The sequence below is a fragment of the Macaca thibetana genome, chromosome 3, assembly GCF_024542745.1.
Source record: "Macaca thibetana thibetana isolate TM-01 chromosome 3, ASM2454274v1, whole genome shotgun sequence".
In the NCBI taxonomy this organism is placed as follows: Eukaryota; Metazoa; Chordata; class Mammalia; order Primates; family Cercopithecidae; genus Macaca; species Macaca thibetana.
The window spans coordinates 47,581,921-47,606,051 of NC_065580.1; the positions used below are offsets into that span (position 1 = coordinate 47,581,921).

General features: G+C 38.9%; 1 protein-coding gene across 4 annotated transcripts in view; it reads left to right on the forward strand.

The window, feature by feature from the left end:
* Positions 1-808: 808 nt before the first annotated feature.
* The window catches only part of IMMP2L (inner mitochondrial membrane peptidase subunit 2), an 869,510-nt gene continuing 846,187 nt past the window's right edge, over positions 809-24,131 (forward strand). For all 4 annotated transcript variants that reach the window (XM_050782656.1, XM_050782657.1, XM_050782658.1 and 1 more), the window contains exons 1-2: positions 809-894; positions 1,427-1,499. The gene's annotated coding sequence lies outside the window, so the exon portion shown is untranslated. The remainder of the gene's footprint in view (positions 895-1,426; positions 1,500-24,131) is intronic.

The following is a 24,131-nucleotide window of genomic DNA, read 5'->3' on the forward strand; positions in this document are numbered from 1 at the left end:
CATTTGGCCAGGCGAGGTGGCTCACGCATGTAATCCCAGCACTTTGGGAGGCCGAGGCGGGCAGATCACGAAGTCATGAGATCAAGACCATCTTGGCTAACACAGTGAAACCTCGTCTTTACTAAAAATACAAAAAACAAACAAACAAACAAACAAACAAACAAACAAACAAAAACCCAAATAGCTGGGCGTGGTGGCGGGGGCCTGTAGTCCCAGCTACTAGGAGGCTGAGGCAGGAGAATGGCGTGAACCCGGAAGGCGGAGCCGAGATCGCGCCACTGCACTCCAGCCTGGGCGACAGAGCAAGATTCCGTCTCCAAAAAAAAAAAAAAAAAAAAAAAAAGGAGTTTGACCCATTTGAGGGCAAAAGCTTCAGTATGAAATTCCAGTTTCTCTCAAGTAAACCGCCTGTCCTGTATTACTCACTTTGGTTTACCTGGAGGCAGCAAAACTGAATAGTTTCCTGAGTGCACCTGAGTAGGAAAAAATGCGATGAGGAGTTGCCCAAAGATCGTTCGTGAGGTGCTTTGCCACTGCTGCCCTGTACTTAAGCAACTGTGAGGATTCTCTCTTTCCTGACTTACAAAACAAGAGGAGGAGCTGAAAACACAGTTTCACAGACTTTTCAGCTCTTTACTGTCCTCTCCCCCGTTAGTATGTTACTGAGGTTAGAGCAAGTGCTCAATAATTCCTTGCTGAATTAGTGTCGTTTCTGATCTTTTTAGATCCACGCCGCATTTTGAGCCCGACCTGGGCGGGCGGTCCAGAGACCAGTTCTCCGCCGGGGGCGGAGCTTCGGAAGGCCACCGCGCGCCGGAGGAGCGGGGCGGAGCTTGCCGCCGGCGGAGGGCGGGGTCTGCGCGGGGACTTCCCCTGGGCTGAGCTGCGCAGCGGGTGCGGAGGGCGGGCGCCCGGCGTCCGGCGGCGGGCGGGGGGCTGTGAGGCTGGCGGGGGTGGGCAGGCGCGCAGCCGCCGACCCTTGGTGGTCTCCTGGGCTGGGGACCCTTCCCTGGGAGTCGGCCCCGGCCCCGGTGGGGCGAGCGTTGCTGGGGCGGAGGGGTGCGCGGCCGCGAGTCCTGCGTGATCGCGAGCATGTGTGCGTGCGCGTGTTTATGTGAGGCGCGTGCGGCGGCCACCCCTGCCTAGTCCTCTTCCTGGTGGCACTAGCTAACTAAGGTGGGAAACCGGCGCCAGAGGCGGCACACCTGGCACGGAGCCGGCCCACTCCTCCCCGCCGAGCCCCCAGAACGCGCCCTCTCCCATTCCTCACAAAGGGCACTAGTCCGGTCCCCGGCCCTGGCCCTGAGGGAGCGCTGTGGGGACGCGCTGCCTTCTGCCTGGAAGTGTTGGGCAGGTGGTGGGAGAGCCTCAGGCTTGAACAACAGGATTTTAAAGCACGTGTCTGTCTGTCGTTTTTTACTTTTAGGGTTTTGGCCAAATTGGGCGAGGGCACAAAATAACCACTTACCCCTTCTCACCGAGGAAGAGCGGGAGAAAGGGTAAGTAAGGAATGGTCAGGGGTGGAAGGAGCTAGGACTGTCCTGAGAGCGAGAGAGAGAAGGGCTAGATCCAGAACTACTCCTGGGGAACATGGGCCCAGATTCTACCTTTTCATCGGGAACTGGAGGACCCACCTTCAAAGTCACAGGCCCCAAGCCCCGGGCTGTTTTCAGGCTCACACAGTCTATAAAGTTGCCTGGGAGTTTAACAGCTTGGGCATATGGATCCCTTTTAGCCGCTTGACCCGACAGAAAACTGCCCTTCCCCTTTACCTGTTTTTACCTTGCAACAGTGGTCCTCTCTAGTTGTCTGTCTCCGGCCCCTATCTTATTAGCCAGCTTTGACTAATCCCTGAGACCTTAGCACTAAAGAATCCAGGTCCTGTTTGATAATGAACAGTAACCCCCTCTAGGGATGTTTACATTTTAAAAGGGGACTCCTGAAAAAATCCTTTAGGACCCTGAGGCGTAAAGTTAGTAACAAGGTTACTAATGTTGAAGTTCTTCGGAATTTTCTCTCAAGCTTACAGAAGAAGATGTTTTGAGGGGAGAGAGATGACCAGGCTGGGCCTTTTTCTCTGGACTTTATACTCTTGGTACCTCCTTGCAAGCATTCCATTCACTTTTGAAAAGTTGCCAAAAAGGACACTGAAGTCTTCTGAGGCTTACTGTGATTTTCAGTGTGGTCTATTTCATTGGTTCTTCTGTGGGACTTTTCTGTCACTTCTTTAATACACTGCTTCCCTCTCCCCTGTATGATGAAATGAAACACACCTCCTCTCACAAGGTTGGGAACTCCTTATGCATCCTGTATGTCACATATAAATAACTGTTTTAAATTAGTTGAAATTCAGATTAGATACAAGCAGGAATGTAGTAAACCACATTCTTGGATTCTTACACAGGATAAGTAGAATTGCCCTCTGTGATCGGCTGCCTGTTCTAATACTGGCTGCCTGTAACCTGAACGTGCCTGTTTGTGCTCAAGTGATAGGTGACCACATAATTCACTTTATGGAAAACCAGGAAGTGATTGTTTATTGATAATGGGTTCCTTCATTGATTCAATAGCTAATTCTTTCTTTTTTACCATGTGCTGAGCACTTTTATCAGCACTTCGATAAAAGTAGGATGGTGAGAATGATGAGATCGTATTGGAGATGGCTGTTTTGGGGCAGGCCTTCCACCAGTTTTGTGGATTTTCTGAATCGTTACATGTTAATGTACAAGACTTTCCCTCTACTACTCATCATAGTGGTTTGCAGGTCTGTACAGTGTTGTGAAGAATATAATTATTATTACACCTTTCTAGTACTTTCAGTAATAAACTTACAAGGATGACTGACCTTGGCGATTTGTGTCCTATACTGAATAATGTTACAGTCGTTTTCCAGTGTACAAGTATAATAATTAGATGAGGATAACTTTTGTAGTTGTTCCATAAGAAGGACCTAATATTAGGAATCATGGAGAGTGTAAATGATGATGTCCTTAGAAAAACAAATACGAAAGTAGACCATTAACTTGCGTGGGTTTCTGTGCATTTAGCCTCATTTAAAAAATCTAAACTAGAATAGTTCTTTGGCTTTTTCTGGTTATAAGAGTAATATAAAGTCAAAAAAAGTTATTTAGAATTAAATCTGGGAGGGATGTAAAAGGCAAAATGTGAGTTTCCTATGAGCCTACTCTCAGATGACCATTTAACAATTTGATATTTATTTCTTCAGCTTTTTGTTCCATATATACACATACTTAAATATGCAACTTAAGTATATGTTAAAAATGCATACATCTTAACTATGTATTATATATGGAACATATGTGGGACATGATACATGTTTATATATATATATCTATTTCACTGTTATTTGGTAAAATTATAAATTTCTTCCTTTTTCTCCTTCTTCGTGGCTATTTACCACCCCTCCTCACTCCACCCGAAACTTTCATGTAGAAGTAGCATGACTTTTATAGTCTTTTGGACATAAGTTTGATTTCTGGCTCCTATTTTATTAGCTGTGTCACTTTGGGCCATTAAAACTTCCCTGCTGCATGATTTCTTATCCATCAAAACAGAACAAAGAGTATATATAAAAGAATGTGTGAAAAAACAGTGCCTGGCACGTAAGTACTTTTAAATTTCCCTCCCTGTTTTTCTATGTGGTCACCCATTACTTTCCTATGATCTTCCCTTTGATTGTGGAAAGCCATGTAGTACCTAACTTTCCTGTAGCTGTTAAGCCTCCCTGGGATTTGCTTTTCACAGGGGATCACCTGGTGTATCTGATCCTAGAATTTCTGGGACAGGGACTGACACCTGATGTGACCTTATCAGATCATTCCACAGCCCTGGATAAAGTGTGTCAGCTTGAAAAATGAAGGGAAAGAATTTCTATAATGTGTTTAAAAAGCCCTGACAGTGTTCTTAAAGTGAGAAAGACATACTACTGTATTTAGCTGAGTACTTAAACTTAGGATTTCTATTTCAGAAATGTCTTTGGTTTATAAGAATTACAATAAAAATGCTGATGCTTCATGTCCAAACTGTCATGATTTTGCCAAGTTGTGGATTTAATATACAGCTTAGCTGAGTATTCAGCATATCTAATACTGCTCTGAAAACTGAGAAAGACAAGTTCACAGACATCTGATTTCACACCAGACATCTGGTTTTACTTTACTGAGGAGTACGTTTTGTCAGTAGATTATAGGCATATCAACTGTACTGCTATAGTTTGTGACATTTCTATCGTAAGCTGTGGTCTGTGGGGTTTAGTATGATGTTTTACTCAAATGACAGCCCACCAAAAATGAGCACCTGGTCAGATAAGCATATTTCCCACAGGTTTCTTCTAGTGTCATTGTTCTTACAAGTTAACAAGGCAAAATCATTCTATCCTTGGTGGCTTTTATATTTTTTGTGGAAGCAAGAAAATATTCTTAAAGCAAAGCCTTACTTAAGAACCCATTGTATTCCACAAGTTCATTTTCAAGTCTATTGTTTGTAAAGTGAACAGTGTACTGATAGGAATAAATAGCATTTAGATTTCCAGGTCCGGACCCCAGGAAATATGGTACTTACTTTCATATGGTAGTAAGGAAAGCTTTTTAAACTCATTGTGAGCCTATTATATATTAGTGGTACTGTAGACTCTAATCGACATATGTAATAGTGTTTTGGAGGCAAATGTCTTCTGAGTGCCAACCTAGAATGGTTGGACCACGTCTCCCGCCATTTTGAGGTAGTGAGGGTATAGAAAAAGCTCTGGAGGTTGTCATTCTTAGGTTTTCAGGCGGGCCCTGTCCTTGCTTAGCTGTTGACCTTGGACGTAAATTCCTCATGTGTAAATGGGACAATTACTCATGATTACTGTGAAATTCAGTCAGTGAGTATAATGTAGCACAGTATCTGTCATAAAATAAATTCTCAGTAAATAGTTGTTTCATTTTTCCTCAAAGTCCTAGACATAAGAACAAAGATACCCTTCCACCCCCTGCCCTTGCATCCGGATTAAGCCACTGGCCTAGACCTGTGGCTCCACTGGAGGGAAACTACCCATGGCATTGGGGATTTGGTAGTGGGGACTCAGAAAGGATGATGCAGAATAATGACACAGGAGAGGGGTTGCCAACTGAGAGAAAGGTGGCAGTCTTGATCAGTCCATGAATTTAGGTCAATGAATTACTTGGTTCCTAGAAACAACCATCTTTTTCTCTGGCTTCTCTGTTGATCTTTGTCAACTGTTCCACTGGAAACTTTTACCTTCTTGATGTCTACTTAGTCCAATAACAAGTTTGTTTTTTTGTCGTCTTCATACTACCTGAATAACCATATTTTTCTATTTTTTTTAATGGTTAGGACTTAGTAATGGATGTCTGTACTACAGTAACAGATGTCTGTACTACAGATGTCTGTACTTTCTTAAGATCTGGTATTTGTTTTTCTATACTCAAAGTCCAGTTGATTTTCTTGTTCTTTCATTGGCCCATACCTTATTCATTAACCTCTCCTCTCCTTTTTTATTATATATCTGCATTGAACTAGTAATGTACACGGAACTAGTGACTGTGAATTGAACTAGTGAGGAGGATATAAAGATGAAAAGTCGTTGTCTTTGACCAAGGATCTTATAGTCTAATAGGACTACAGATATCTTGACCAGTAGTTCAAATACAGTATGCTATTTGCTATAACAGAGGTAGGTACAAGTGCAAATGAAATCTAACAAGAGCTCTTGATCTCTGCCTGCAATACCAGGGAAGGGTTTTAGTAGTGGTTGTGTTTGAGCTGAGACTTGAAAACTGAGTAGGAGCGGACATGTTGATAAGCAGTAGAAAGCATTTCCAGGTAAAGCCAACAGCCTGAGTAGTTGTGTGGCATTACGAGAACATAGTGTGTACTTGGCACTATATGTAGGTAAGTTATATTAGAGTGTGAAGGACAAGGTCAGGAGTGAAAGGAGATGAAACTGGATAGCCAGTTCAGGGTACACTTCCTATGCCATGTGTAGGAGTCAGCCACTGAAGAATTGTGAGTGTCATGGAAGATCACTGAAAGCAGTGTGCAGGGTAGATTGAAGGTGGAGTGGGGTTGGGTGTGGGGACATGGCAAGATTGGAAGCTTTCAAGGACAGTGCATTAGTATCGATAAGAGAGGTAGAAAGCTTAGATAAGGGTGGAAGTAGTGGGAATAGAGAAGTGAGAATGTTTAGGAAAAGTTAGATGAGGGAGAATTTGCTGGTCTTTGTGACTGAATGTAAAAGATATGGGAGAGTGAGAATGTTAGAATGCTTCATAGGTTTCTGGGTAGTGAGTGGGAAAAGAGAAGAGGAAGAAGGTATGAGGGAGAAGAGAATGAGTTCAACTTTGGACCTGCGTTTAACATGCTTGCAGGGCATATCATTGGCAAGTGTGAGATGTCTAGAAGGCAGTTGGATATAGGATCCTGGAACATCACAAGAGATTGCAAAGGCTGGAGAAACAGATGTGTGTGTTCTTACCATGTGGAGAGTGCCCCATTATTGGAACGCTAAGCTAGTGAGAGTTATTTATATCCTACTTCTCAAGGTCATCACCAAGGCCTGATTTTTCACAAAAAAAATTTGCAACCTCTGGCATAAATGGGTTAAGGAACCCTCAGGGCAGTGAGAGAAATGGATATATAAATAAAGCAATCTGGGCACGGTGGCTCACCCCTGTAATACTAGCACTTTGAGAGGCTGAGGTGGGTGGATCACCAGAGGTCAGGAGTTCGGAACTAGCCTGGTCAACATGGCAAAACCCTGTCTCTACTGAAAATACAAAAATTAGCCAGGTGTGGTGACACGTACCTGTAATCCTAGCTACCCAGGAGGCTGAGGCAGGAGAATCACTTGGACCCAGGAGGCAGAGGTTACAGTGAGCCGAGAATGTGCTACTGCACTCCAGCCTGGGTGACAGAGCAAGATTCCATCTCAAAAAAAATAAAAAAATAAAAAAATAAATAAAAATAAATATATAAATAAAGCAATGCTTTGAGGGACAATATGTACTATGATAGAGTTAGAGTTCAAGGTAAGATAGACGCAAAAAAATGGACTTCATTATTTTTGTGATCCTGAAGGACTCACAGAAGGTGATACCTGAGCTATATCTTGAGGTGTGGCATGGTGAGGTTCAGGGAGTGAGATTAGGGGAATAAAATATTCCTTAATGGCCCCATGATAGCAGCAGAAGGGGCTTGGGTTTCTCCTCTCCCCTTTCTTGTTCTTTATGATTTTATTGCAAGATATTTTTGTCTTTGAGGAAGTTCTTAGGGGGTTAATATGTTTCAGTTTACATATAGACATATCAGCATTTTCTCCCTGTGGTATAAACTTTCTGTGAATTTACCAACGCTGGTTTATTATATATTAGACAGCTGACACAAACCAGTGCAATTAAATCAAGTATCTGGGGGATGAGGTCCAGGCAGTGATATTTTCAAAGCATCTTAGGTGTCCTCATGGCAGTCAGGGTGGAGCACCACTGGGCTGAAACATGGTTTAGAAGAAAAGGCTGGGATTTGGTGCCAAAAACTTGTAGATTAGATTCTTGCAATTCCTTTTAATTGTTATGTATCCTTAGTTAAGTTACTCAGACTTCTCTAAGGCCATCATTGAAAAATGGGATGGTAGTATACCTGTCCTGCCTACCTGTTTTGCAAAGTTATATGGCTCAAAAGACGAGATTTGTGTGAAGGGACATTATATGCAGATGTGATTATAACAATAAAATGTTCTTTTGACCTTCTCTAGAAGTGGACAGGCTTAAGAGCTGGCTACCTTGTTCTGTAAGATGGTAACTACTTCATGGATTTTGATTTAATATTTTACCATCAGGAGCATTTTGATGATACATTTTACTACATTTGTGTAATGCTACGAGGTTGAAGACCTAAAGCCAAAAAGCAGAACCTTAAAGAAACGGCAGTTGAGCATTTCCTGTCTGACATATTCTAATTGTTTAAAATTACACAAATGCTTATTGTAATTAAGATTGTTAAGTGTGTAATCTCAGTGTCAGTAATATTTTAGTATTAAAATTCTCTAAATGTGTTGTGTTTATTTTCAAGATATGCACATTAAAAATAGCAATTTTCCAGAAAATAGAACTCCACAGAGCGCAATGGAGTACCACAAATTCACTTATTTTGTAGATTCGCATTATATTTGTTAAGAATACAGGGACATATACTGTGTCTGTGCACTGTAGGAAGCCTGACATACTAGCGTCAGTCATATAATCACATAGGAATGATCATCCTTACAGTATTATACCTTATTTTAATTGAGAAGAAGGTGGTATTGTTTGAACCTTCTTGAACCTAAAACCTAAAGACTGGGTTGCAGATCTGTTTTCTCTACTCATTCCTGTATGACAGTTGGAAAATTAACCCCTCTGAGCCTCATATGTAAAACTGGGTTCTCTGTTGTTTTGTAACATGAAAAACTTAGTGGCTGAAAACAACAATAATTGTTTGTTATCTCATGGTTGCTGTGGGTCAGCGATTTGAGGGGCCTTGCTTGGGTCTCTGGAGGTTGCTGTTAGATATCAGCAGGAGTGGAAGTTTTATAGGAGCATCACTGGAGCTAGAAAATTCACTTCCAAGGTGGCTTACTCACATGGCTGGCCAGTTGGTGTTGGCAGGTTGGTTACTTTCCGTGATGGGCTTGCCATAGGGCTGTTCTCATGAGGTGGCAGATGACTTTCCTGAGATTCAAGCCACCGAAGTGGACGCTGCAGTGCCTTTTATGCCTTACCTGTGGAAGTCATACACCATTATTTCAGATGTATTCAGTTGGTCCCGTAGACCAGTCCTGATTCAGTATGGGAGGGGATTACACAAGGACATGAGGCAAGGATCATTGCGGACTGTCTTGTGAGGGCAGGCTACCTGAGAGGATAACAGTCTCTACCTGACATAGGATTGCTTTGAGATGCATTGTAAGCATTTATGGGAGAGTCCTTTGTAAGCCATTAAAGCAGCATATAAATGTGTTATAGAAGTGATGGTGGCTCACACCTATAATCCCAGCACTTTGGGAGGCCAGGGCGGGTGGATCACTTGAGGTCAGGAGTTCGAGAACAGCCTGGCCAACATGATGAAACTCTGTCTCTACTAAAAATACAAAAATTAACCAGGTGTGGTGATATGCGCCTGTGATCCCAGCTACTCGGGAGGCTGAGGCAGGAGGATCTCTTGAACCCTGGAGGTGGAGGTTGCAGTGAGCAGATATTGTGCCACTGCACTCCAGACTGGATGACAGAGTGAGAGTCTGTCTCAAAAAAGAAAAAAAAAAAAAGTGATACTATTCTTTTTGACCAGTAAAACTGAATGGAAGTTGAATTATTTTGCTTTGTGCCATGTTAGCATTATGACACACTTTGCTCCAAATCCTTCCCTGCTTGCTTCTTTAAAATCATGTTATATCTTTATCTTACATCTTTATATTCAAGAATTCTCCCCCTTTAATAATCAGCTAGAACAAAATAGCATGTCTTAAGTTTCTCACATCTCTGGTGTAATAGTACTACATTGAATGGAAGAAAATTATAAACGAGCAGTGGCTATAGCATGAACTTGTTGGTCATCTGAGTAATAGCCTCAGGTTTCATTCTAGAGCATCTCCTTGAGGAAACCTCTGAATGTCTTCTTTGTATTTCTCTTTTAGTACTTTCTCTACTTTGCCTGGACTATAGTCTTACCATATTTTTGATTGGAAAATTCTTAAGGTAGAAGGGGCTATATTTCCTCCTATTCAGTGTCTTTTATCACCTTTAAGCTAATGCTTTGTACTTCACTGGTGCTTAATCAGTGTTTACTGAGCTGGACGGCTGGCAGAACTCTAGCCTTCGTTGCTTCCCTGAAACTTCAGATGAAGAAGGTCGTGTTTTGCTAAGGTGGTAGTGGTAGTGATAGTGGTGGTGGATCCTGCCGGAACCATCTTTGAACCTGTCTTATAGGTCCCTGATTTGCCATTGGAGCCCTTGGCCTCTCATAAATGACTCAGGTATTTGGACTGTTTGTTAGTTGCTTCCTCACTGATGACCAAAGCAAGCAAGTGACCACACACACACCTCTAACAGTCATACCTAACATACCTAATAGTCATACCTAGCATACTATTTGTTTCTAAACACATAGTATGTTTTTGGTAGTACATAGTATGTTAGGTGTAACTTTCAGAATCTCATTGAACTCCTGCTTAGTTTGGTAACACATAGTATGTTCTTGACTTGTTAAATTAAGAAGACCCAGGATATAAAAGTGTACAACTTTCTTTCAGGCAATAAATCATAAAAATTTAATATTTGTACCTTTTCCCAAGTTTATTCTGAGACATAGGTCTTTGTCACACACACTTTTATATATCTTTCCTTTGAAAAATGTAGCATTTACAGTCAACTTTTGAAAAATCATTTTGCTTGTTCCTGGAGGACACGTTGCAAACACATTATCAAGTTCTAGTTTTGTAATTGTATATAGCGAAGACTTTTTTTAAAGAAGGGAAATGTTTGTAATGTCATCATGTTTTGTATTTTAGGATAATTTCGTTTCATATGATTCCCATTATGTAAACTAATAATCACATTTGTATCAACTCAGGATTCTTTTCTCCTTGTTCCTGCAGATTTTCTCCTGCAGATTTATCTGCTGACTTCCCACTTTAGGAGTTCTTTGCTTCCTTAGCCCCACTACCTGCCTTCTCCATCTCTTGTCTGACTCCTACCCTGTCTTTGGACTCAGTATACTGATGACCATTAGAGGATAAGCAGGCTACAATGGGCAGAGCAGATGTTGTGAGGAACAATGTGTATGTAAATAAGAGCGGTGCAGAAGGTTAGGATTGACAACTTTCTACTAAATAGGTAACAGAGGTAACAGAGGACCTGTGAAGTAATAATTTATAGGAGAAGATTAAGATTGCCACAGATATTTTGCCTTACTTATGTAAAATAGACTATTTTTTAGGGTCATTTTTGGTTCACAGTAAACTTGAATGGAAGGTACAGAGATATCCCATTTGCTCCCTGCCCTCACACATGCGTAGCCTCTCCCGCATGATCAATATCCCACACCTGAATGGTACGTTTGCTACAATTGATGAACCTACATGGACACATCATTATCCCCCAAAGTTCATAGTTTACATTAGGGTTCATTCTTGATGCAGTGCATTTAGTGGGTTTGGACAAATGTATAATGCCATGTATATACCCTTATAGTATACAGAGTATTTTCACTGCCTAAAAATCTTGGGTTCTGCTTATTCATCCCTCCCTTCTCCTAACCCCTGGTAACTTCTGATCTTTTCACTGTCTCCAACGTTTTTGCCTTTTCCATAATGTCATAGAGTCAGAATCATATAGTATGTAGCCTTTTTGGCCTTTATTTTTAGTTTTGCTGGTATTGCAGATTATTTACAAAGGATCAGCATTTGTTTAATAGTTGCTTGAATAAGAGTTTTTTTTTAGTGTCAGATTTAAATACTGAATAATTATTATTTAGTTTTGTTAAATGTTAATAACTATTTAGCACTGTTATGTGAAGGCAGTTTGAATCAGTTTATAAGTGAATTAGCTTGTGCTTTTTATGAGTCTCACTACGTTTTTTTTTTGAGACGGAGTCTTGCGCTGTCATCCAGGCTGGAGTGCTGTGACATGATCTCAGCTCACCGCAAATTCTGCCTCCCAAGTTCAAGTGATTTTCATGCCTCAGCCTCCCAAGTAACTGGGATTACAGGCCTGTGTTACCATGTCTGGCTAATTTTTGTATTTTTGGTAGAGATGGGGTCTCACTATATTGGCCAGGCTGGTCTCGAACTCCTGACCTCAGATGATCCACCTGCCTCGGCCTCCGAAAGTGCTGGGATTACAGGTGTGAGCCACCACATGTGGCCAGAGTCTTACTATTTCTCATGTTTAAGAGATATCCTGTAGTCTGAATATGTGGATTTTATCCTGTAGTCTGAATATGTGGATTATGACAACATATTAGAAGATTTTTTGAGACCTGTCTGATGTATATGACTACATTATGTCAATACTCTAAACATTCAGTTAAAACTCTTATATCAAAACTTAAAAAATAGGCTTCAAATATAAATACCCAGATGTTAACATGGTGATATATAGTGAAAAGGATATGTAAGATCTTTATTCAGGTGCTGTCTCTGTTATTACCTATACGAACATGAACAAGTTGCTTTTTGTCTCTGAACTTCATTTTCCTTCTGGGAAAATGGAGATAACACATACTTCATAGGTTATTTTGGAGGACTTTATAAGCTGTTTGTAAGAATCCTATGTGAATTTAAACTCATAAAGAAAAGAGAGGAATTGTTCGGTTAATGAGTCAGACTTGGTTACTACCGTAGACTTAAATTTTTTTGTTTTGAAGATTAATAGTAAAGAAGGGAAATAATGATTTGGGGCTAACAAGTCAATACTGCCAAACAGATGGTTATGTAGCAGCATCTGAGAAAAAAATGACTGTATTTTTTGCTGAAAATGTCTCACTGATTAAGCCTTCTTTTGTCTTCTTGTGAAAGGTATATATACCCTTTGGGATATTCTCCTTGTGTGCTTTGGTCTTAATCATATTTATTACCTAGTTGTCAGCTTGAGATGTTAGTCTTCCTTCCAAAAGCATAAATTATATTGCCACATTTTTGTGTAGTGTCAGAGACACATTATTTCCTATTTGTAGGAAGAAAATGCTAGATTCTAAAGCACTTACGACCGGTCTCTGTATGGGTTGAGCCACAAGGGCAAGGTAGTATTAGATGGAAAGATTCTTGGGAAGAGAATAGAAATAGCCTTGTAAAATTAAATTCCTGAGGGAGGTGCTATATTAAATACAATTCTAGTTTCAATCAAAATGTCCCTATAGTTTAAAATACTTAGAGAAAAATGGTGACATGATAATGAATTAAAATTATAAAAAAAAACTATACACTTCTGAGTTTGAGAACAGTTGATGGTGATTACTTCGAAATAAAGGTGTAATTGTCATCTCCTGTTAGTACCATTGACATGCTTATTATATTGTAATATCAACTTTTTGTATTTATACTAATTTACTTTCTTCTGTTAACTTCAAAGTGTATCATGTATCTAAAGACAGAACGGTGGTATATCCTGTGACAACAGATGTAAGAATGACTGTTCAGCTGCTAACTCCTAAAGTAGACATGGAGAATCAAAAAGGAATTGTCACCAGCAAATAAGAAAGAGTACAGACAATTCCTGTTAGGTGTTACCTGATTTATGGTATTGAGAATGGGGAGAAGAAAAATTTAAAAGCATTCTAGAGAAGCATGCAGTCAAACAAACTTTATTTTTTGAATGTATTTGGAAGAACTTTTTTGGTGTAGCACGCACATAGAAGGTCAGTTGAGAGCATTGAATTGGGTGACAAGATAGATAATATTGTGTCCCTGAAACTGGTTTCTCACTACCTAGGCTAAATGTGGGGAAATTCAATGTTCATAACATTTCATGAATTCTTTCTGGACATATAATCTCATCTCTTGAAAGCAGGATAGGCCAGGTGCAGTGGCTCACACCTGTAATCCCAGCGCTTTGTGAGGCTGAGGCAGAAGGATCACTTGAGTCCAGGAGTTTGAGACCAGCGTGAACAACATGGTGAAACCCTATCTCAACCAAAAATACAAAAAATTAGCTTGACATGGTGGCATGTGCCTCTGGTCCCAGCTCCTTGGGAGGCTGACGTGGGAGGAGTGTTTCAGACTGGGAGGCAGAGGTTGCAGTGAGCCGTGATCATGCCATTGTACACCAGCCTGGGCAACACAGTGAGACCCTGTCTCAAGAAAAAAAAAAAAAATTAGACTGATGTGGTGGTGCCCATAGGTAGTCCCAGCTACTCAGGGAGGCTGAGACGGGAATCGCTTGAGCCCAGGAGTTTGAGGCTGCAGTGAACCATAATCACAACACTGCACTGTAGCCTGGGCAACAGAACAAGGCCCTGTCTCCAGAATAAATAAATAAATAAAATAAAATAAAATAAAATAAAAAACTAAAAAATAAAAAAACCAAAAAAGCAGGATGAAAAGGGGAGTGTGACAGTTTGTTTAGCATACAATGGAGAAGTAAGAGTACAGTCGTTGAGTGAATTGCATGAATTTGGGCCCATACTTGTCCATTTTGAATTTTATGATAAAGTGGTGAGAATCAACTATGATTTTTTATTATTAGAGGTCTTATCTTTAAGTTGGTCTGATTGTCTGGTTGTTTAAAGTTGCCTTGCAACCATGATTGTTCCAAGCCCTTAGTCAAAGAAGTAGAGCAGCACATTACCTTATTTCACCTTTCTGTAGCATTCTATTCCATAGTGGTTTAAAATTAACTTATTGAATAAATGAGAGTATATTTGATATTTGAATCAGTTTCAAGTCTGCTCACTGAAGTGCTGGTTAAACTCAAGATTGCAGTCAGTAATCTTTGTAAAATTCTCTGACCAGCATTCTGCTGCTTAAAATGGTTTTGTGGCTTCTAGTTGCCCTAAAATTAAGAAAAACTTAAATTGGCCTAAAAGACCTATCCTACCTGGCTCTGCTTGCCTCTTCAGGTTTTTCTCTTTTTTACTACAATATTAGCCTTCTGTACCCCAATGAGACTAATTTATAGATAATAAGTTCTTGTTACCTGGGCCTTTGTTTCATTTTTAAAATTTGGATCATATCTTCTTACAGATACAATTTAAATGTTTAGAGGCCTCTATAAATTTTCCTTGCTGTGTGTTACTATGTCACAAAATTCACTGGATTTACTTATTTGTAAATATAATGTAGTAGGCCCTAACTAAATAATTTTTGAATCAACGTGATAATTGAGTGATTAGGGAGAGAGCAGAGACATCAACTTGAATGGACCTTTGAAGGAAGGGAAGAACATTCAAAACAAGGAATATAGTTTGAACAAAGACATAGTGGAAGTACCCATGTTTCTAAATTTAAGAATTAAGAAAACATAGTATATGAAAAAGCAAAGAAAAACTAGGAAAAAAATGTTTGCAATTCATATTATACGAAGACAGCTGATTTCATAAATATGTAAAGAACACAAACAACTCAGTGGAAAGAAGACCAACAATTGGATAGAAAAATGGACAAATATACGAAGAGTATTAATATTTCATAATAAGAGAAATGCAAAATTTAAACTTTAATGAGATGTCTTTTGTAAAAAACATAATTGGCAAAGAAACAAATTTTGAAAACACAATGTGTCATTGAGGGTATAGGGACCTAGGCAAGTGTGAGCATTGCTAATGGGAGTATGGATTTGTGCAATTTTCATTGAGATCAGTTTGGAAAATTTGAAATCTATATAGCATTTGAATTTTCTACTAGAATGTATCCTATAGATCCTGTAATTGTGTGAAATAATGTATTTAAGGATACTCTTGGCAATGACTGGAAACAAATGCCCATCCTTAGGGTAGTGGATCAATAAATTATAGTATATATAATGAAATATTTATATTGTTAAAAATAAGGCAGTTTATATATACTGAAATGTAATAATCTTCAGGATATAGTAAGTCAAAAAGGAAAATACAGAACGATGGATAGATTATTCTGGAGGAGACTTAAGAAATGTATTTTCTTATATATGCATTGACTATTTCTGGGGGGAATTATAAGAAAATGGAAAATGCCTCTGGGGATTGGAACTTGGTAACTGAAGAGCAGGGATGGAGGTTATTTTCCATTGTATTCCTCTTTTGAGTATTTTAAATTTTGTATTAGGTAAAAAATAAAAACAAGGAAGAAATATATTCAACTCAAAATGTACTTCTGCATTACATACAGCCAACTCTGAGAAATCAGGGAATAGAAAAATGAATTTAAAAAGAATCCTGTGGTTCATGTATCTGATAAGGGGTTACTATCCACAGTATATAATTTGGGAGGCTAGGGCGGGTGGATCACCTGAGTTCAGGAGTTCAAGACCAGCCTGGCCAACATGGTGAAACCCTCTCTCTACAAAAAATACAAAAAGTTAGCTGGGAATGGTGGCCTGTAATCCCAGCTACTCGGGAGGCTGAGGCAGGAGAATTGCTTGAACCTGGGAGGCAGAGGTTGCAGTGAGCCGAGATCGCGCCACTGCACTCCAGCTGGGTGACAGAGCAAGATTCCGTCTCAAATAACTCCGAACATCTCAACAAGAAAAAACAACCAGACTAAAACATGGGCAAACGGTTTGAATTGACATTTCTCCAAAGAAAATATACAAATGACCAATAAGGGCATGAAAAGATGTTCAACATCATTAATCATTAGGGAAATGCATATCTAAGCCCTAGTGAAATTCTGTCTCACAATCATGAGGATGACTCCTATGGAGTTTTTTGGAAGCTTCTATGGGCAGAGCTGACCAACCTGTTTTCTCTCTCTTTTTTTTTTTAATTAATATTTAAAAATATAATTGTACTAGTTTTATCTTAATAGTGTAAAATATGTGATCCTTTTGTTCTGCTTTGAGAGTGTGTGTGTGTGTGTGTGAGAGTCTGACTTCTGGATGCAGATACTTTGTTCTGATGTTGTCTTATTCTGCTTCTCTCAATGTAAGAGAGAGGATTGGGGTTTTTGTCTTCGTTGGGGTTTTGGTTTTTTTTCTACTTTAATTTGTCTCACTCTTGTTTTGTTTGGGGTATAAACCATTCTCAGGGATCCTTTAATTTTCCTTCATTCTTAGGGTAGCCACTTACCTTCCTTCCCTCATGAAAAAAAAAAAAGCCAATATACATTATTTTTATATATGTTGAATGTAAACTTCCCCTCCTCAGCTGCTTTTCTCTCACCTTGTTTTGCTGCTCTGTTACAGTAAGCCTGAATTCTGTTTGTCCTCTGCTACAAAGGCCACCTTTTCGATTTTTCCCAGTCAGTGAAATAGAACGTGTCTAGAATACAAAAAGCAGATGACATATTATTCCAAAGGTAAATATGTACATATAAATTTATTGGGTCTTATTGATTTTCTCTGTGATAGGTGAGATATCTAATTTAGTTGCTTTGTTGATGTTTTACACTTTTATCTCCTTATTCAGTAACTTTGCTCTTTCTTTGCATTAAAGAAATACGAACTGAATTCAGAGTCGATAGGAGCCATACTTATTTTTTTTTTTATTATACTTTAAGTTCTAGGGTACATGTGCACAACGTGTAGGTTTGTTACATTTGTATACATGTGCCATGTTGGTGTGCTGCACCCATTAATGGTCATTTACATTAGGTATGTCTCCTAATACTATCCCTCCCCCGTCCCCCCATGCCACGACAGACCCCAGTGTGTGATGCTCCCCATCCTGTGTCCAAGTGTTCTCATTGTTCAATTCCCACCTATGAGTGAGAACATACGGTATTTGGTTTTCTGTCCTTGCGATAATTTGCTCAGAATGATGGTTTCCAGCTTCATCCATGTCCCTGCAAAGAACATAAACTCATCCTTTTGTAGAGCCATACTTAGTTTTAAGTGTAGAATTTGTCTTTCAGCCAGGTATGATGTTGCTCACTTTATTTCCTTGATCTCTTTTTCTTCCTAGTTCTCAGGTATTAAAGCTATAAGATGTACACTGTCCACACCTTTGAATGATTCTGAGTTCATTTGTTTTGCTAATTTTTCTCTCCTGCTAGGAGATGTGAGGAAAAAAGTGTGAGGAAAAGTATTTTCTGTTCAGCTTCTTTTGGAAATAAAGTAGTCGAAGGGGAATGAAAGGTATATTCTTAAAGATTGCTATTTGATTATGGAATAAAGAAAATTTTGAGTAGTAGTTTATCTGAAGTGTGATTCTCTCTTGGAACATCTAACATCCTATTAGTGTTAATTTGCATATCTTTTGCTTTTAACAAAGGTGTGATTGGATCAGAAAATATAAAGGCTATACATTTGCTCTCATATAAAATTTTTTTTTTTTTTTTTTTTTTTTTTTGAGACGGAGTCTCGCTCTGTCCCCCATGCTGGAGCATAGTGGCCGGATCTCAGCTCACTGCAAGCTCCGCCTCCTGGGTTTATGCCATTCTCCTGCCTCAGCCTCCCGAGTAGCTGGGACTACAGGCGCCCGCCACCTCGCCCGGCTAGTTTTTTGTATTTTTTTTAGTAGAGACGGGGTTTCACCGTGTTAGCCAGGATGGTCTTGATCTCCTGACCTCGTGATCCGCCCGTCTCGGCCTCCCAAAGTGCTGGGATTACAGGCTTGAGCCACCGCGCCCGGCCTGCTCTCATATAAAATTAATTTTAGGGTAATACAACCTTCTAGCTAATTTTTATCTTTGTTGAAAGTATTTTTGACTGAGGATTCTGGTTGGTTAGAAGCCAGAGGAGTCTGGTTGGTTAGAAGCCATGCTGTTCAGGCCGGTACATTGGGGATTAATCAAGAGTGGTCTTGCTGGCTTACAGAGAAGGCTTATCTCATCTCTTTGCCCAACACGTATTTTTGTTCTCAAGCAAACTAATATAGGGAAATTGGTGTCAGGGGAGGGGTTTGTTATACTAGCAGTCCCTGCCAGTTACAGGAGGTGACTAGTGTGGTGATTAGCATCAGCTTTGTATTTGAAAAGTAGAGCACACTAATATGGTTATGAATGTTTTAATAGGTAGATAACGAACTATTGCAGAAAAAGTGGTAGTTTAAAATTAATTGCAGTTTTGGTTGAAAAATGTAGTTGACTTTGTTCTGTATTTGCTTTTATATTTGCTGAAAGTATTACACATAAAGATTATGCTTTAAATACTGTAAAATGTTTTTCTAGTATTAAGTAAATGATTGTGGAAAATGTTATATTTGAAAGGTCATGTTGATTTTCTGGCATTTCCAGTTTTACATTTTATATATACAGTTGGATTGCTTTAGCTTCTAGTTGAGTGTTAGAAGACCCAGGTAATAAATGTAGAAGATAAATTGCAAAAGGACACAATTTTTTAGAATGCACGTGTATTTTATGTTTCTTTTGTTTCAACAGTGAAATTTCAAATTCTAAGAGGCAGTTGAGAGTGCTGAAAGTACAGCAGGATAATAAGGACCTTCAGTAATTGTGAAGTTTAAAGACAACCCTGATAATATTTTTTATTAATTGATGTTCCATATAGACTTTGTACTTTTTTTCCTTTTCTACCCCTTCTCCATTTGAATGAGACTTGAACATTTACCTTTTACCTAGTGGATTGAATTAATTGTGTATTCAGAACACTTTTCCAAATAAGTAATATCTGAATGCTGCAGTAGCAGTTATGAAATCAATAACTCATCGTGCCCTGTGTTTTATTGGGAGTGCTGAATATTTATTGGGGGTTACGAGTAACTGGAGGCAGTATAGCATAGTGCTTAAATACATAGTTTACAGGGTCAAATAATCTGGATTCAGCTCTGCTATTTACTGTCTCTTTGACCTTGGGAAGATTCCTTAAGCACTCTGAGCATCAGTTTATATCTTTTAAAATGGGGATAAAAGTAAGGTTAATGTAGAGATTAAATGAGGTAATTAAAGTAACAGTTTTTAATATTACTATGTTTAATACAGTGATATAAAATTTTAATCAACACAAAATGAATATTCTCTACTAGACTGAGGTTTTTATTTTATTAGTTTTACAACAAGAATATTTAGTTTTTTTGTTTTCCCAATTAATGCTTCCTTTAGAGTTTGTAGATTTTTATCATAATTTATGGAAGAGTAATATTGACTGATTTTTGTGAATGGCTAATCACTCTATTAAAAATGAAATAAAACCTTACTATACCACTAGCCAAATATTTTTATATTTTATATTTCATAATCTAATATTTGTAACTGAGGTTAATATCCAAAATATAGGAAAATGTTGATATGCTTTTGACTGAGAAAAACTAGCCTTTTAAGTATTTCTTGGAGGATTCTGTTACCTACATCTCACTTTTATTTTTAAAACTCACCTTTCATCAGGGATTTTATTATGGCTGGTTTTGCTTAACATGTATGAAGAAGTAAAATTGCCACTTTTCTTTTTAATTACTTGGATAACAATTAGTTGGTTAGGGACAGGTCTTTTTAGGTGATATGCCTAGTCTTTTTTGCAGAACAAAGCTACATTAGGTTCTGAGAAACTTTATTTTTCAAAACTGGTAGATATTAATTTAAATTGCATCAAATCTCTGTATGGCTCATGTATTTTTATCTAGCTCATATATTCCCTGAAACCTATCAAAATTGTTACTGAATTTTCTTTCTAAGCCATTTATTGTCACAGTCATTGTGAAACTCCCTAATATCATTTGATGTTGATGAGACAATAAAAATAAGTTTCTTATAAAATGGGAGAGATCAGATTATTCTCAAGGCTACTAAACTGCTGTTTAAGATGAAAACAACCTTTCTGGTGACCAGTATAAAAATAATTTAGTTTTATTTACTATTATTGGTGCTTATTTGCAAATGGAGGCATAACTTATCTTTGCTGCTGAAAGCAGGAATATATTAGAAGCTTTCCTAATGTGTTTATTAAATGAACGCAGGTATGACGTAAAGATCAGACAAGAAATTTAGCAGTGTTATCTTTATAAGTGTAAATAATTTCATGAGTATGTTGATCTTATAGCAGAAGTCAGAAATGGCCTTTGAACATGGGTGTAGTGATGATGATGGAACATATCATGGAAGATAGGTAATTTTAGTACTGTAAGGGAGGGGCCATTCTGATATTGGAGGGTAAAGGCCTGAAGTTAGAGTCATAGAATCATAGATAATTGGAGCTAAGGTCATCTATTCAAATAGATGAAATGAATTGCTTACTCATTGGCATAGCTAAGACTTGAATCCAAATCTTATTTCGGACTTGGTACAAAGCATAACAGGAACAGAAAACACTTAGCCCTAGAACAGAGTGGGCACTTGGTTCTTTGGGAGGGATACATGCATGGAGAGGTAATATCAGATGAGTTGCATGGCTGTCAATACAGCCTGATCTGGCTGCTTATTTTCTCCATTGCTCTCTTGACTGGCATTTAAAGGAGTGGAATGTCATCAACACAACCATATGAAACTATCAACATTGTAAATGGGTGGTAATATAAACCATATCTACAATTAAACAAACAGTCAGGATACATTTATTTAGCATCTGCAAATGCTTAGCAAAATTCTAAGAATTTTAGGATGTATAGAAAGGAGTGAGACAAGGCCTATGCCCTTTAGGGGCTTACAACTTAGTTGAGAAGTTACCTATAAAACGGTAACTAACAGTTTTGGGTGCCAAATGAGGGTGTGGCTAGTGAATGCCAGAGGAGTTTGGAAGTGGAAGAGGGCCTTGTAGGTTACAGTGCTAATATAGGGTTTCCCAGAGAGATGAAAATCAAGTTTGGTTGCTTCTCACCTCATTAGGTCTTATGAATAATTTTATGTGTTCAGCTGTAAAGGTTTTGGATTCATTTAACTTGTTACAGATCCTGGACTTGATTGCAAGTGTTTCCCTGACTTCCAGTCAAGTGCCATTCCACAATTGCACAATGTTGTGCACAGGTTGGCAGGAGGTTTCTGTTGGAAGAAGCCCATTTTTGCTTATCAATCTTCATTGTGTTCACTAGCAGATAAAATTCATCCCACTGGTCTTCTGGATGTTTTATGATGGAGCACCCCCAGTTTCAGTTACCTGGAGCCCCTTTTGTTTCTTGATTGGCAAAACAGCTAAAATTGTTACTTAAATATGAGTTTGGTGGATCTTTTCCTTTAAGGTGATCTTTCTACTAAGAAACTATTAAAGTGAGGTGGGATATTTGTTTACAGTATATGAAACATAGCAGCAGCTGGCATTTACAGTGGGCTTCTGTTGTTCAATTAGATCATTTTGGTGTTCTGTTATGAATCGTTAACTTGAAGATTGGTACATAAATAATGCCATTAAAAATAATAAGTAAATTTAGAAATAGCTGCATCAGAGAATAAATATACTTCTCAAAAATCCATTTTGTTTTCCCTCCTCCTGGATATTTCTGTATTCAAATGGTATTTCTCATTTTAGCACAAAGGAAGGCCTATAAACCTGACAGTTGAATTTAGTCTAACCAAGAAATATGAAATACATTAGAGCTTGAATTATATAGTGCAAACCTCAATCCACTGCTGATTCTTTAAGGCAGTGTTTTTTTAACCTTTTTCTTTTTTTATTTTATTCTTATTTTAATGTAGTGAACCCTTCTTCAAAGAAAATCTTGGTTGGAATTCCATTATTGGAAAAAAAAAAAAAAAAAAAAGAAACAGATAAAAGCAGAGTGGCTCTGATTGAGGCAGCTCAGAACTCTGTTCACTTAGCACCTGCTCCCCCTGGCCCTTAAGACTCCAGGGAATCATTAGGAGACCATGGAGCACAGACTGAAAACTAATTGCTTGTAAGGAAAATCTAACTAAACACTTTCTAAAAATCAGCTGTTAATTGGGAAAAAAATTCTTAATGCCTTATAGTTGAGTGGATTATGAAAGTTACTTGATCCTTCTTATCCATCTTTACTGCCTTTGGACAAGAGTGTTGTGTTATGATTTACTGAAGAAAAATACACACAGAAAAAAATCAACTTCTTGAAGTTCAATATACAGATATATGTAATAATCGGCATATGTTATTTTTTTCTTTTCTTTGTTTTTTTTTTTTTTTTTTTTTTGGTGAGATGGAATCTCGTTCTGTTGCCAAGGCTGGAGTACAGTGGCATGATCTCTGCTCAATGCAACCTCTGTCTCTCAGGTTCAAGCGATTCTCCTGCCTTAGCCTCCCAAGTAGCTCGGACTACAGGCATGCGCCACCACACCTGGCTAATTTTTGTATTTTTAGTAGAGACGGGTTTCACCATGTTGGCCAGGCTGGTCTTGAACACCTGACCTTGTGATCTGCCCACCTCAGCCTCCCAAAATTCTGGGATTACAGGCGCATGAACCTCTGTGCCCAGCCTTTTTTTTTTTTTTTTTTTTTTTTTTAATGAACCAGGGTCTCATTGCTCTGTCACCCAGGCTGGAGTGTAGTGGTGTGATCACAGCTCACTGCAGTCTCGATCTCCTTGGCTCAAGTGATCCTCCCACCTCAGCCTCCTGAGTAGCTGGGAGCACAGGCATGTGCCACCATGACTGGCTACATTAATTTTTTTTTTTTTTTTTTTTTTTTTTTGAGAGAGGGTCTTCTTTTGCTGCTAAGGTTGGTTTCAAACTCCTGAGCTCAAGTGATCCTCCTGCCTTGGCCTCCACAGTGCTGGGATTACAGGCATGCACCACTGTTCCCAGCCCACATATTTCTTTCTGTGTATATTTATACTTACAGCAAAAGTATAATTTCTTTTTAAAACCACTTTCTCCATAAATATCTTCAACTGTGAAGTAAAACTATCAGGTAAGAGATGGAGGCAGTCATTTGTGTGTACATACACCACACACACACACACACACACACACACACACAATTTATGGCATGTGGTTGTGCAGTGCTGTTCAATCAAGGCCTCCAGAGTATGATGTAGTTTATATGGACAGCTAAGTGGTTTATTAATTTGTTCAATGAAACTATATTGAACACTGAGCACTTAAGTGCAAAGCACTGAAGTATAGCAGTGAACAAGTGTTTCTGCCTGCACAGAACTCACAGCTGATTAGGGGTAAGGCTGAGAAAATCAGGTGTGATAAATGTTGTGCTGGGGGAGCATAGAGTTTTATGGGAACACATAGGAAGGGAATCTAAGTCAGATTTGGAGAGCCTCAGTGGACTTCCTGATAGTGACATCTGAGCTAACCTGAAGGATGGGTAAAGCTGGCCAAAACAAAGAAAGGTGGGAAGAGTGATGTAGACAGAAGGGAGAGGTGTGTAAAGGCCCAGAGACAAGTAAAAGTGTGGCATATTCTAGAAATTGTATGGAGTTGGGTTTGGTTGAAGCATGATGTGCTATAAAAGAGTGGAACTGGCCAGCCACGGTGGTTGACACCTGTAATCCCAGCACTTTGGGAAGGTAGGTGGATCACTTGAGCTCAGGAGTTTGAGATTAGCCTGGGCAACGTGGTGAAACTCCATCTCTATAAAAAATACAAAAATTATCAGGCGTGGTGGCACATGCCTGTGGTTCCCACTACTTTGGAGACT